This window comes from Malaya genurostris, chromosome 2 (assembly GCF_030247185.1).
Source record: "Malaya genurostris strain Urasoe2022 chromosome 2, Malgen_1.1, whole genome shotgun sequence".
Classification (NCBI taxonomy): Eukaryota; Metazoa; Arthropoda; class Insecta; order Diptera; family Culicidae; genus Malaya; species Malaya genurostris.
The window spans coordinates 16,372,184-16,386,070 of NC_080571.1; the positions used below are offsets into that span (position 1 = coordinate 16,372,184).

The 13,887-nt window shown below is 37.2% G+C and overlaps 1 protein-coding gene across 1 annotated transcript in view; it reads right to left on the reverse strand.

Annotated features, from left to right (window-relative positions):
- LOC131432667 (14-3-3 protein epsilon) overlaps positions 1–13,887 on the reverse strand; it is a 69,529-nt gene that overhangs the window by 13,785 nt on the left and 41,857 nt on the right. The window lies entirely within an intron of this gene.

Below are 13,887 nucleotides of genomic sequence, written 5' to 3' on the forward strand. Positions count from 1 at the left end.
AAGCATGTAATTTTACACGTCAGCTTTAAAAGTAGTGTATGTTCGACACATATGTAAATCATTCTTGCAGACTTCAGTCATTTTACGAATTACGTTCTTATGATTTGAGTCATACGCGGATTTACGTCACTGGTAAATTTAATTAACAGTTCGGCTGAAAAGTTCGTATCGTTTAATAGAAACACACATTTTTTTGCCAAAATTCGTTTTTATTATTCAACATAATTGCCATCAGAGGCGATACAGCGATCTTCCAACTTTTCGATACCATTTTTGTAGTACGATTTGTCCTTTGCCTCAAAATAGGCCTCAGTTTCAGAGATTACCTCTTCATTGCTTCTAAATTTTTTTACCAGCGAGCACCTCTTGAGGTCTGAGAACAGGAAAAAGCCACTGGGGGCCGAATCTGGAGAATACGGTGGATGAGGGAGCAATTCGAAGCCCAATTCGTTCAATTTCAACATGGTTTTCATTGACTTGTGACACGGTGCATTGTCTTGATGAAACAAAACTTTTTTCTACTTCAAATGAGGCCGTTTTTTTTTTAAATTTCGTCCTTCAAACGCTCTAATAACGCTATATAATAGTCACTGTTGATGGTATTTCCCTTTTCAAGGTAGTCGATGAAAATTATACCATGCGAATCCCAAAATACAGACGCCATAACCTTACCGGCCGATTGTTGAGTCTTTCCACGCTTTGGGTTCGTTTCATCGCGTGCAGTCCACTCAGCTGACTGTCGATTGGACTCCGGAGTGAAGTGATGGAGCCATGTTTCGTCCATTGTTATATATCGACGAAAAAAATCGGTTTTATTTCGATATAACAGCTCCAAACACTGCTCAGAATCATCAATTCGTTGTTGTTTTTGATCGATTGTGAGCTCACGCGGCACCCATTTTGCACAAAGCTTCCTCATATCCAAATATTCGTGAATAATATGTCCAACACGTTCCTTTGATATCTTTAGGGTGTCAGCTATCTCGATCAACTTCACTTTACGGTCATTAAAAATCATTTTGTGGATTTTTTTTACGTTTTCATCGGTAACAGCCTCTTTTGGACGTCCACTGCGTTCATCGTTTTCGGTGCTCATATGACCAGTACGAAATTTTGCAAACCACTTACGAATTGTTGCTTCGCCCGGTGCAGAGTCTGGATAACACTCATAAAGCCATTTTTTGGTATCGGCGGCACTTTTTTTCATCAAAAAGTAGTGTTTCATCAACACACGAAATTCCTTTTTTTCCATTTTTTCACAATAACAAAAGTAGCTTCACTCAAAATGCAATATCTCACAAACTAATAATCAGACAGCTGTCAAATTTATACACGTATCTTTTGAAGGTTGATACTAACTGAAAATGGCATGGATTTAATTCTAGTGGCGCCCTCTCATAGAAATGATACGAACTTTTCAGCCGATCTGTTATTTTTTGCTGTGTATCCATTAATCAGTTGTTATTTATCCACGGTATTAACCTTTAACCTTCGCCGGGAAGGTAAAGGGTTAAATACACAATATTTATATTTTAGCAGAGCCTCAGATACCTTTCTCCTTGGGAAAGTTGGAGTCTCTTTACCATTCAAGCAGTTGGTTCACTGATCGCGCTTTCGTCCATTGATTCGGGGTTTTTGTTATTATTTTTGTCTTTATTATTATTTATTATTTTCAATCTGTTTTTTACTCAGGTATGGCAAAAAATACTCTACTAGTGAGAGGCACAACATAGTCATCTTTATTATTTTATTATTTAAAATTTCGATACGGCTTAGCTAACGTAAAGTTTATGCTTTTTGCGAAACACTCATTTGAGCCGCAGTGCAATGTCTTTCCTGACGTGTCGATGTTGACGGATTATGCTGATCGATGAGGTGACCAGTGCGGTAAAATTTCATTAATAATATAAGATGAAAATGGAATTGATGGCCACTGGCCGTCAGTATATCCCTACTAATTCATTTGACTTTTTCTGCCATTTTCAAGTGAAGCTCCCAGAATTCATCGTCAGTTGAATAATCGTACCTAGTCATTCGAAGTTTTGCTTGCTCAGTTTCAAGTGCCAAGTAGTCTAGCTGCTTCATTGTCGCTGTTGGTAGTGAGCAAGTTCGAATGAATAGAATTATACATGGAGTTAAGTATTAAAAATGAAAACTGAAGGAGGAAACATTTCATTTATGTGTATCCTGTAATTGATATTTTAGCTGAACTGCCGATGAATCAAGTTCATCTTTGACAGCTACCGGGTGTTTGTTTTGTTTGGCGACTGCAAATTAAAAACTGAAAAATGATGAAAAAGTGCCTGTTAAAAACGTGTTCCACAGTGAAAAGAACTAAAAAGATTACCCTGTATGCGTTTCCAGCATTAAAAAGCGATATTTGTATAAATCTGTTTAGTGTGAGGTGACTTGCAATTTTTAAATTCAAATGATGAACCTCTGATGAACTTTTAAACTGTAAACAAAGACACGGCGGCTGTCAAAAAAGTTCATTCTGTTCAAAAAGTTGTAAAAAGCAATGGACATGATTTCGAGGAAAATAAACTTGAACTAACAAGAGTGAAATTTGGAGCAAAATTTGTACCAATCCCAACCCAAAAGAAGACGAAAAAGCGTTCTTAGAGAAAACCTTTTTCAATCCGCCAAGTGGTGTAATGATGCCTTTCTAATATTACTTATGTTTTCAAAAACATCACTATAAGATTCTGTCAAGATTTGTTTTTCAAACTTGAATAAAATCAAAAACTTTCTTTGGTATAAACTACCATCACTTTTTCAATTTGAAAATAGTTATGTTAATATAGATTTAAATGTAGCAACCCTGCACGCCATACTAAGTTGAACAAAGCACGCTGTGTGTTAGGTAAGTGCTTTTTTTTCTTCTTCCGTACCTGCACGTATCGATGCGTACCAATTTTGCATTATTTTTTATGACAGTTTGAAAGTTTTGATACTCATTGCCCTCTAATTTCGGAACCAGAAGTCGAATCTGGATGAAATTGCACAGAATCTTTTAAGATAATAAGAGCTTTAATTTCAATTATGATTTGTGAAAATCGGTTTAACCGTTGCAGAAAAATCGAAACGAGTTCCGTTTTTGGAGCTTTTCTTCACTATTACCGATGCATTCGGAAGCGGAAACCGTGCACTAGTAGTCCCGAAATAGATTTATATGTCCTCCAACTAACAAGGTCTGCCAACTAGATGAATTTACCCCTAAATGTGCACCTCGTTTCGCCATCGCTTGTAAAAAAATACTCTTGAAATTGAAAATTTTTACTAATCGCACTGTAATACCGGAACCGGGAGTCGGATCTGAATCATCATTTAGGAGACTTTTTGAAGAATTTCAAGACCTTTCATTTACATCTTAGTTTGTAAAAACTGGTTAAGAAATTTCTGAGAAAATTGAGTGCGAATTTTCTCACATATTTTTACATTTTGTCTTTTAATTCCGGAACCGGCAGTCGGATCGGGATAAAATTCATAGCGATCTATGGGACCGCAAGACCTTTCATTTGAATCTAAGTTTGTGAAAATCGGTTTACACACACACAAAGACATTTGCTCAGTTCGTCGAGCTGATTCGAATGGTATATGACATTCGGCCCTCCGGGCTTCGGTTCAAAAGTCGGTTTTCACAGTGATTGTATAGCCTTTCTATATGAGAAAGACAAAAACAAATAATCCAAAAAATGTACTTATACAAATTACATTACCTTAACTGCAAAAACGCATCTGTACCGAAACTCGGACACATGCACTCTTTCACGCGGTTGCGTTTTACCGCACCACATAAATTAGAATTCGTTTCTTTCGTCGAAGCTAGTTTTCAATAGAGCGCAACTATGGACACTATGACTCACACCTTAATTTGTGGAATGTTGTGAACCGTTTTACGCGCACTTCCATTCGGTGCGAATGTCAGTGAACCGTTGCGGACCAATTATACACGACCCAGCGTGACGACCGATGAGCAATGAAGTGGAAAATTGAGTGCAACACATGTGAAACCACCAGGTTTCGATCCATCCATCCGTCAGTGTAATGATGTTTGTCTCATAAGCCAAGTATATCTTGGGATCAACAAAATTCTTAGTTCGAATAACCATTCATTATTTCATTCATTCATTAAGAAACGAAAAAAAGATTATATACCGTAAATAGAAGCAATTAGGCAGCTAGTATTTTTAAATAAAATTGCAACTATAAGCTATCTTTCCGGAATCAGCTGATATAAACATTTTATAAGAGATCGTGTTTATCAATTTATGATTGAATTTATCATTCCATAACTCTGAAACCGAAACTCGGATCCGAATGAACTTAGATTGCTGTGTTGGAGTTTTGCTTTCATTTAAATTTTCAAGATCAATCTAACCTTCTTCAAGGTAAGTTTCTTCTGTAAACGAAGATTTTCATTCTTTCTTGTCAAGCGTGGATCTAAAAAAACTATAAGTGACAGTGACAATTTGACCCGCTTTGAGCAACCATATCTCAGGAACAACTGGATATTTTTTACATAAAATTTACATTGTAGCAGTCTCTAATGAAGAATAATAAGTACATAAAAACTGAGGATTAGGCAACCTATCGTTTTTTTTAAATCCACGCTCAAAATGAAGGAACGAAAAACTCTCTTTTACAAATGAATCTCCCCTTAAGTAATTTTGTAGTGGTATATTTATGTGGTCACAAGGCACTCATGACACAGATTGTTGCAAATTTTTATAGCTATTGTTTCGTTTAGTCATCAGTCGTATGGATAAATTTCGGAATGGACTTTGATAGCAGTTTGCATGCTAGTAAAAGTTTTTTTAAATCTTGATAAAAGAGCAAAATGTGAAAAAATGTTTATTAGCATCATTTGTGGAACTAATTACATCATGACGGCTTTTTATTTATATTAAATTATGATTTTTTTCCATTCAATAGTTTCGGTACCACGCCTTTAAGCGGTGTATGCTGAGTGCACATAACTAACTTACGTGTTTTTATATTTAGTTTCGATTTATCAGTGCGATAGCAGTTTGTGTTGAACTGCTGATGCCACCTCGCGCGGTTCAATATACATCGCTAAGAAGTTGTAAAGAGCGTTGAACAATATTTAAAGTACTAGTAAATAATATTTAGCTAAAAAATATCAAGCTACGAGTGTGACTGTGTGTTTCTTTTATTTGAGTTTCATCAGCACGTGAAAACCGTTTTTACGTTTCGAACACAAAATTCATTTTTTCGGTCGTCAACAGGTGAGAGATAACTAAGTGCTCCCAAGATTCCATCTCTTGTCTTATGTCATACGGCTTCTGCGTTAGTAGCAGAATGAGAAAATGCAAAAGCGAAAATTATTAAAAAAAAATTCAAATACGTCCTATTTCATAATTGTATTCAAATCCTTTGATATGGTTTTAAACTGACTTATTTTTATCGAGACTTTTTGTCAACTTGTTTTCATAAAAATCGTCTGTATCACTCCTTGCATAATTCATAGATTAGCATTTTTCATCCCATCCTTAAATCATTCAACGGAAAAAGCAAAACACGTTTCATGAGTAGGAGTAGCTGTTTGGGTAAATTTTGTTCAGTATTTTATGTTTATTGCTTCCATAGGATAAATAATAAGATTTGGGGTAATATCATATTATGTCCGAAGAGTGTAATTGGCTGGATCCGAAGACTGCAGTGTGTTAATAAAAGAAAGTCATTTTCATTTCACTTGTAAATTATGAGAATGAAAACCAAATTCAGTCAACGACATGAGCGGAAAAGTAGTTTCAAAGTTGTATTCTTTCTCCCATTTACCCTTTCAGTCATTTTCGGTTTTCAGTGAAAATCATATACTGTGCAGTGTCGATATTCAAGCCAAACTTTTTAGTATCCATAATGACGGAAAGCGATTCACAGTGATTCTTAACTGTTTTCGCTCGAATCTATGATAGTTTTGGTTTCCAAAGATCATATTTTAGACATTCTTTATAACACAACGTCACAGATTTTGATCATATCGATGAGGAATGAGAATTGAAATTCGACTGATTCTCCCTGCCGACGTTTCGTCTTGTCGTAGGGGAATGAGTGACGTTTGTATTGACTCTCTTTTGGTTCAATGGGAGACGAAAAGACTTCGCCTCTCTTCATTTGTTTTGGATGCGATCATTTACGAAAGAGCTAATAAAAACGAATATGAGGCTGTTGGATTAAAATTTTTTAATGAAAATTCGGGACAATTTCAAGCTCTGTTGGATACGATTTGTAGGAAATAGGACTTTGGTTGCGAACTAGAGTATTGGTAAGATCAGAAAACGTTGATTGTAGGGGTGTTATTTTACCAATAATCAGTCACCATGTTATTTTGTCGATTACTCGACTTTCAATCAACGAATTGTGATAAAATCGGATAGGATATTTTTGCTTCGGTTCTAAGAAGCAATCCCGCAGAAAAAATAGTTTGAAAATTGTTCAATACTGCAGTTCTAGCGACGCGAAAACTCGAAGCGAATGCTCCTAGTTTCATCTTACTGTTGAAGTCAATCTGTCGAACAGAGACAGTATATTTCACTCTAACTAATGGTTTTCGTATATGAGATGACTAATGGAGCTGAAAAAAAATATAGAATAAATACACGTCGATTGCTTGCTATTTGCTAGGAATCGAAAGTCTTTCTACAGTGTTTCAATCCATTTCATGCTAGCATTGCATTGAGGCGGGGCTGGTCGATCGAACGGTGATCTCGGAACACGATTTGTTTTGTAACCATTTCGTGTTAATCGAAATTCGATTGAGGTAACACCTCCGGGATTTCAGCTGAGATCCAAGAACGCCAATTAAAATGGATATTGTCGTGAATACGACTTACTTTACTATGGGGCACCATTTCAAAATTTACCCTCTGAGAGAGAGATAAATTTTTGATCGTGAATATCTCTTGTTGTATCTAACGAAACAACAAAATTTTTGCTACATGCCATCGGAAATATGATCATAATTTTATGATAAAATTTTCAGTTGTGTGACATAATCTCAAATAATTCAAAATTAAACTTTTCTGAAATGTTTGGTATAAACGAGTATCAAAGAGGATAATTCATAAGGCGTGTTTGCCTTTTTCGTATTTTTAAAGCTCATAGCTCAGTGAGATGTGAAAAGATTTATATAATCTAACTACAAATAGAATCGAAATTTTTCAACTCAAACGTGTATAGCAACAGCATTTAAGTATTTCAATAGTACACTATTGAAAAACCTGTCTCATTTGACCCATGTCAACACCAGCCAATCAGAACGCGTTCTGAGGAAGAGAACAAAATATCTGCTGCTGTACAACAAATCGTTCGAGCAAAATGTTCCGAACATTGCTTAATATCGTAGTGAGTTCCACAATTTGCTCCTTCTGAATGCTAGAAACGAATCCCTACAGCATTTTGATAGTTTCTTTCAATGAATTATGCAAATCCGAAATGAAATAATCGACATTAAAATTATGTATGCGACTATTTTTATAGCCCGTTAGTGAAAAAGTTACAAACCGCCAATTAGTGAAAAAGCTACAAACGAAAAAACATAAGAAGAAACCTTTTAACAAAAATTGGATCAGTTTGAATTCTATCGCCACTGCGAGCAGATGTATTTTGTGTCGTTTGCAAAGCTAGTTTCGCTTCCGACAAGAGCGATTACGTCACAGCTGCCAGTCGTTTGCATTGGCGAAAAAACAATGAAAAGAGGACAACGGTGGAGAGCATCACACAAAATCAGTCGTTCTAATGACTCTTAAAAGGTTTCTAAAGAACTATTAGGATTTCTTGCTCGCAAATCGAAGGTAAATTTCCTCAGTTTAGTGCAAATCTAGAATAGTTTTATTAGATTTGTGCACTTTATGTGAAATTCGCTGTAATCGAGATCAAGTCAAGCCTTCTTCGTTTTTGCGAAAAATGTGAAAAGGGGAAATGCTTGCATAATTCATGCAATTGATCAACTAATTGATATTCGGAAGTGTTAAGGAACATGTCAGTTGTTTTCGTATTCACGACATCCAGTCATGTCTCTGACATTACCCACCCGCCTTTTTTTTTGTTGGTTTTTCTTCAGATTCTAAGTTAAGGGTTGAAGGTTATTAACGGTAATTTTGAACATCACGTTTTAAGAGAAACTAAACATTGAAAATTCTTATTTACACGTTTCGTCTTCGACTCAACAGAACATTAGCAGTTTTTGTTGGAAGACATTGTAATCATTTAGTGGTAAAACGGGTGGTACCAAAACCCCAAAATGTTTTCGTTCGACACGTTAGTAAGGACGACGCGGTTCGGAGCAAAATGTTTTTTTTACAAATGACATTAACTTTCTGCTTAGGGGCTTATTTTGAGTCGCGAAGTGGAATTAGAATTTCAACATCAGATGCCAATGCACTAATGAGTCGAAGACTAAGCGTAAAAACAAGAATTTTCAATGATTTTTTTTCTTTTAAAGCGTGATTATATAGTTTGAACGTTCAAGCCTTAATTTCGATCTGGATAATACTCATTGCCCCATTTCATTTGAATTGACATTCCTGGATCTCAGTTGAAAACACGATTTCCATAGAGATCACATCACATTTCCTTTGCGAAAAAACAAACAAGAATGTTAACAGTTGTGTTTAAAACGTGTAAACGGGTTTCACGTGCTGATGATGAAACTCAAATAAAAAACTATACAGTTGGTTCGTAAGCTTGATATTTTATAGCTAGAAATTATTTACTAGTGCTTTACATATTCTTCGCCCGTAAAGTGGTGCACCTGCTACTTTCTCATTCGTTGTGCCGCACGTTTGCAAACTTCGCCAGCTGAATCAGATAACCTTGGCTACGACCTTGAACTTCTCGCCGACTCCGCGCGCACTGGTAATCCGTGCACCGGAGTACACCAGCGCAGGTTGGGACGGTTTATTGTTCAACCTGTTTTGTTACTTGCCTCTGGCGGTGCTATTGGGCAGAGACAAGAAATGCATCAGATACCGCAAGTCATAATCACCGCAAACCGTGAGGCTCTCCAGCCACTCACTGAACCATGGGGCTTCGTCGGTAACCGGCTTGCCTCGCTCGGTTCGGTCGTTGCGAATGGCGAATCTAGATTTGTACATTAATTTACGCAAACACACGCACACTGTTGTCACTTGGTATATGCACATAATCGCCAGCCATAGACACAGGTAGGCGGCCAAGGGGGTTCCAATCTATCCCGACGGGTAGACTGTTGCTGGCAGAGGCAGGGCAAGGACAGAAGTGTCCAACTGGCGGGCGCAACCGTTTCGATTTCAATACAGCTACGGTTGCCGGAAAATTTGTGTATGGGTGTATTGAACGTTTTGAATGTGGGGTGGTGGTGTCGAGTCGAGTACCGGCACAAGCTACAACTACCGAGGAACGCGCTTTCCGGTTGTCATATGTGGGGGTGGTGGAATGGATTGAAAAGTAAAACGCTAGGTCGATATCGAAGAAGGTGGAAGACTCGAAAACTGTAAGGATAGACGACGAAACAAATCGATCAAGCATGAGCCAATATTGGTGACCGAATCAGATCTGTTCGCAGTCGAACCCAGGACGGGCGGGTCGATGCGAGTTGGGATGATCGTAAAAAATATAATCGTGAACATTATCTGTTACAGTTATTCGAGTTGTCCAAAATTCCAAGACATAAATTGACACCAAAAATTTATTGTCTAACAAGATTATATTACAGTTCAAAACCTTTTCGCCAAACTTAATTCGAATTGAATCAGTTTTCTCGGAAGAACCGGCAACACTGACAACAGCAGTTAGCCGCGTTCCTCACCGAACAGAAACGCGCTTGCGGCATAACCGGCTGAATCACCAACACCGGTGACGGTGCATTCAATCCGTCCATTGCTTGTACAAACACTATTCCACCAGTGTGTAAAATAGTGGGGAGGGCGCACAGCACAGCACTACTCTAGTGGGACCGGCAGCAGACACACACCAACACACAAATGGAGAATACTGTAGGGAACGTTTCGTTCGAGCAAACGAAACGACGAACGTTTATGCAAATTTCCAACGTCTAAGGTATTTGTTCCGTTCATTCTCTTACCCTACATGTAACATTGCACAGTTGGCTTTCGGTTCCTTTTACTAGCGCAAAAAAAAACAAAACTGCCAGCTGGTGTGGGTTCAGGCATAGGTACATCATCCAGTGGGACCATTTTCTAGTTGATTGGATTTCCTTTTATATTTTTCACTGATGTATTCATGCCGCCTAGTACGCGCTGAAACGCTCGCCAATAGGCGTTGCAGGTTGTCAATTAGTGTAACACAGCGCCTTATCAATGTAGTTTCCGAACTGCTAAATTGCTGTCGATTGCGATATCGATCTAATCCAATTGGATGGAATGACTCAACTTTGTTTTTTGTAACATGAATATATCTAATTAGAATTGTTTCATTTTCTGTTTTATTCCAAAACATTTATTACTTTAAAATCTAGATGCAAAAAGTCTTATCTTTCAAACTGAAAACGATCCCGTTCCATCCGGACAAGATTTGCACATTATATAATTTTTAGTACACATACACTCATCGTGTGATGACGGCACAATCAACGCGTGCTACCCATCGCAGGTCACGAGCCAATGATGATAAGGAGGTAGCAGTGTATGCGCTGAGGGGGGCGAAACACGTCTAATGGTGATAGCTGATAGTTGATTTGTGTGCTTGATTTTTCTTGGTTCATTGATAGATTTGTGAAATATTCCATTACGTGCAAAGAAGACTCGTCTACGTCTAAAGAGAAAAGAACATTCGCAGCTGCATCACCAAACTCAAATGCGTAAATTTTAAATGTAAATAATCTGACCAAAATACAGGGTTTCTTGGAATAAAATAGGATTCGGGGTTTTAAAGTATATTTGTGGGCTAGTCTGTGACAGTAGTAGTGTATTACGCGTGCTTTTTGTACTTTCATGATTAAATCCGGACTTCCTCAGGGCAGTAACCTATAATCACTACTGTTTGTACTGTTCTTTAACGACGAACGGCAGTCAGATCCGGACAAAATTAAGAAATTCTGTTTAACGTACGAGGTCTGTTCAAAAAGTACCCGGAATTCTCAGTTTTCTAAAAAAATATTTATTTATTCGTCTACATCTATATGGTCCCCTTCAAAGTAATCCTCCCCTAGATATAATACACTTATGCCAGCGTTTTTTCCAGTCTTCGAAATTTTAAATGTAAATAATCTGACCAAAATACAGGGTTTCTTGGAATAAAATAGGGGTTTTAAAGTATATTTGTGGGCTAGTCTGTGACTTTCATGATTAAATCCTGACTTCCTTTCATTTGAACCTACGATTGCAAAAATCGGGTTCTGCCATCTAGGAGAAACGTGGGTGCGCATTTTGAGCAAATCTGTATAAAATGTTCAAAGCGACGTATGTAACAATGAGAGATTCTCTTTGTTTACTTTCTCTTTTGATTATTGCGGCACTCTTAGCAATCCTCCTGTCCAATCATTTACCGATAATAATAACTAAAGCTATCATCTTTTAATCTGCTCTGGAGAAATTACCGAAAAAAGCAGGAATATTCCACAATAATCGAAAGAGAAAGTAAACAAAGAGAATCTCTCATTGTTACATACGTCGTTTTGAACATTTTATACAGAATTTTTCTTCGTAAATTTTTTTTTAGTTATTACGGAACCAGAAGTCAGATCCGCACGAAATTTAAAAAAATCTATGGGACAACAGTGCCTTTTATTTGAGCTTAAGTCCAGTAGGTCGCGTATAACCACGTGTTTCGCTCAGCGTATTACATTTCTCTCCATGCTTTCTCGCATATGTACAAAATGACTCTCAATGGGCCAGAAAAGTGTCGATATTTTCGGTTAAAAGTTTGCATAAACTTGTTTGGCAGCCTTGCTGTGCCGATTTTATTTCTCTATCATGTTTCGTTACGTTGCCAGGAAACTGGAGCAGAAAAAATGGTGCGTGCATAGAAATCGACTTACAACATTCAATCTGCATTTTTATCGCGACAACACCTATGTTCTTATGCAGTTATCGCATCTAAATTAAATTATCTAAACATTGTCAGGATAGATTTTTGATCCATGCTTTTGAAGGCGAGATTTTCAAAGAACAAGTTGAAAGACGGCGTTTTCAGCTATGCAATTCTTTCTTCAGAAAAAAAGACTTTCCCGACCGCTAAAGTCAATGAATCATTCTGAAATTTTCACAAAATAATCTAAACTAATATAAAGTTGGGTTTTTTTATATTCGTCACCGTTTCTGAGAAAATCATATTTGAAGCTTAAAAATAGTCCTCTAAAACACACTAATACACCACTGGCCTCAGCTCGTAAGTTTGGTAAATCGGTATTGCCATCTCGGAAAAAAGTAAGTGCATATTTTGTCACACACGATCACACATATACACACATATACACACATTTTGACGAACTTAAGCCCCAAACAGGAATGCAAAACCTTACTGCTAAAACCTGCCCCGGTGACGACATTTCTCATCAATTCATGTAGTCTCGGGATGGATGATGAAACTTACGTCAAGACCAACTTTAGTCAACTTTCTCAGCCTGTATATTTTTTGCCTAAAGTATCAAATTTCGATGTTCCGGAGGATGTTCGACACAGTGGCGTCTCGTGACGAAATTTACGGATTGTACAATGTTTAAGAGGTATGAAATCAGTTGTAACAGTTCATTGTAAATGAAAACTAACAATTGAGGAATGAATATTCGTTTGTGTCTTTCAATACAATGATATTATGATATACTTTTGGGTAGAGAATTTTGTACTACACTTTTTTTCGTACAACAACAAAAATTTGGTGCTCTGCACGTTGATCAAATCTGTCGATAACTTCAACAAAAAAACCGCAACTGCAACTGAGACAGCAATTTGTTTTCAACTGCCATAAGCATAATTCACTGAAACCTCTCCTTGAGGTGTGCACAACATGAAATTTCCGAAATAGATTTTTTTTAATGCCAAAAGTCTGCATGAAACGTCGTGTTAGCGTTTAGCGTTACCTCGAAAAAAAATTTAGGAAATTTACTCTCTAGGACTGGGATTTTTTTTAAAGTAGTTTTCAAACGAGCACGAGAGGCACATGAGGACGAGACGCCACTGGTTCGATAGCATAAACTATCTAATTTTGGATAAAAGCTCCTGATCTGGCAGGTGATTTGCGAATGTGTAGAAAAATGTGCTCCTTTCATCACTTCCGGAACAATCAACGGTGCGATTTACACGGTGCGAGTGCCTTAAAAAGTGTCTTTTGCCAATCACAAGGAAGTGCAAATGATCAACTCTGTTTTGGGTTGATCTTGCATTCTACCACTACGCTTGAAACATTGGTTGGATTGGTACCGAGCGAACAGTTAATTTCGTACCAAAAGATGTGAGCCCACCAAATTCACCGGAACTTTGACCAATTGGAAAATCCAGGGCACGAAAACTTTTAAAACGAAGCCGGAGTTGAAGGAAGTTTTTCTATAAAGAAAAAACACCGGGAAAATCGGTTGTACAGAATTGAATGAGTGAAGTGAAAGGATGAAAGACGAAAACGAATTAAACATCTTCTTTTAATCATGACTCAGTAAATTTTCATTCCCTGAAAATTAAAAAAAACGATAATTCTTTTTTTTAGTAGGGCCATATGTATGTACCATTTTTATCGAAAACACCCTTTAAATGTATATGCACAATTATTTCGAGTAGCATTCCGAGCTTCCTGCCTTTCGAAAAATTGGATTTCGAATTTAGCAGATTAACATAAACTGTTCAATTCAAACCACTAAACAGATGCAAAGTTTACACTTTTCATGTAACCCTTCAAAGATATTACACCAAAATGCAATATCTTTCCGATGTC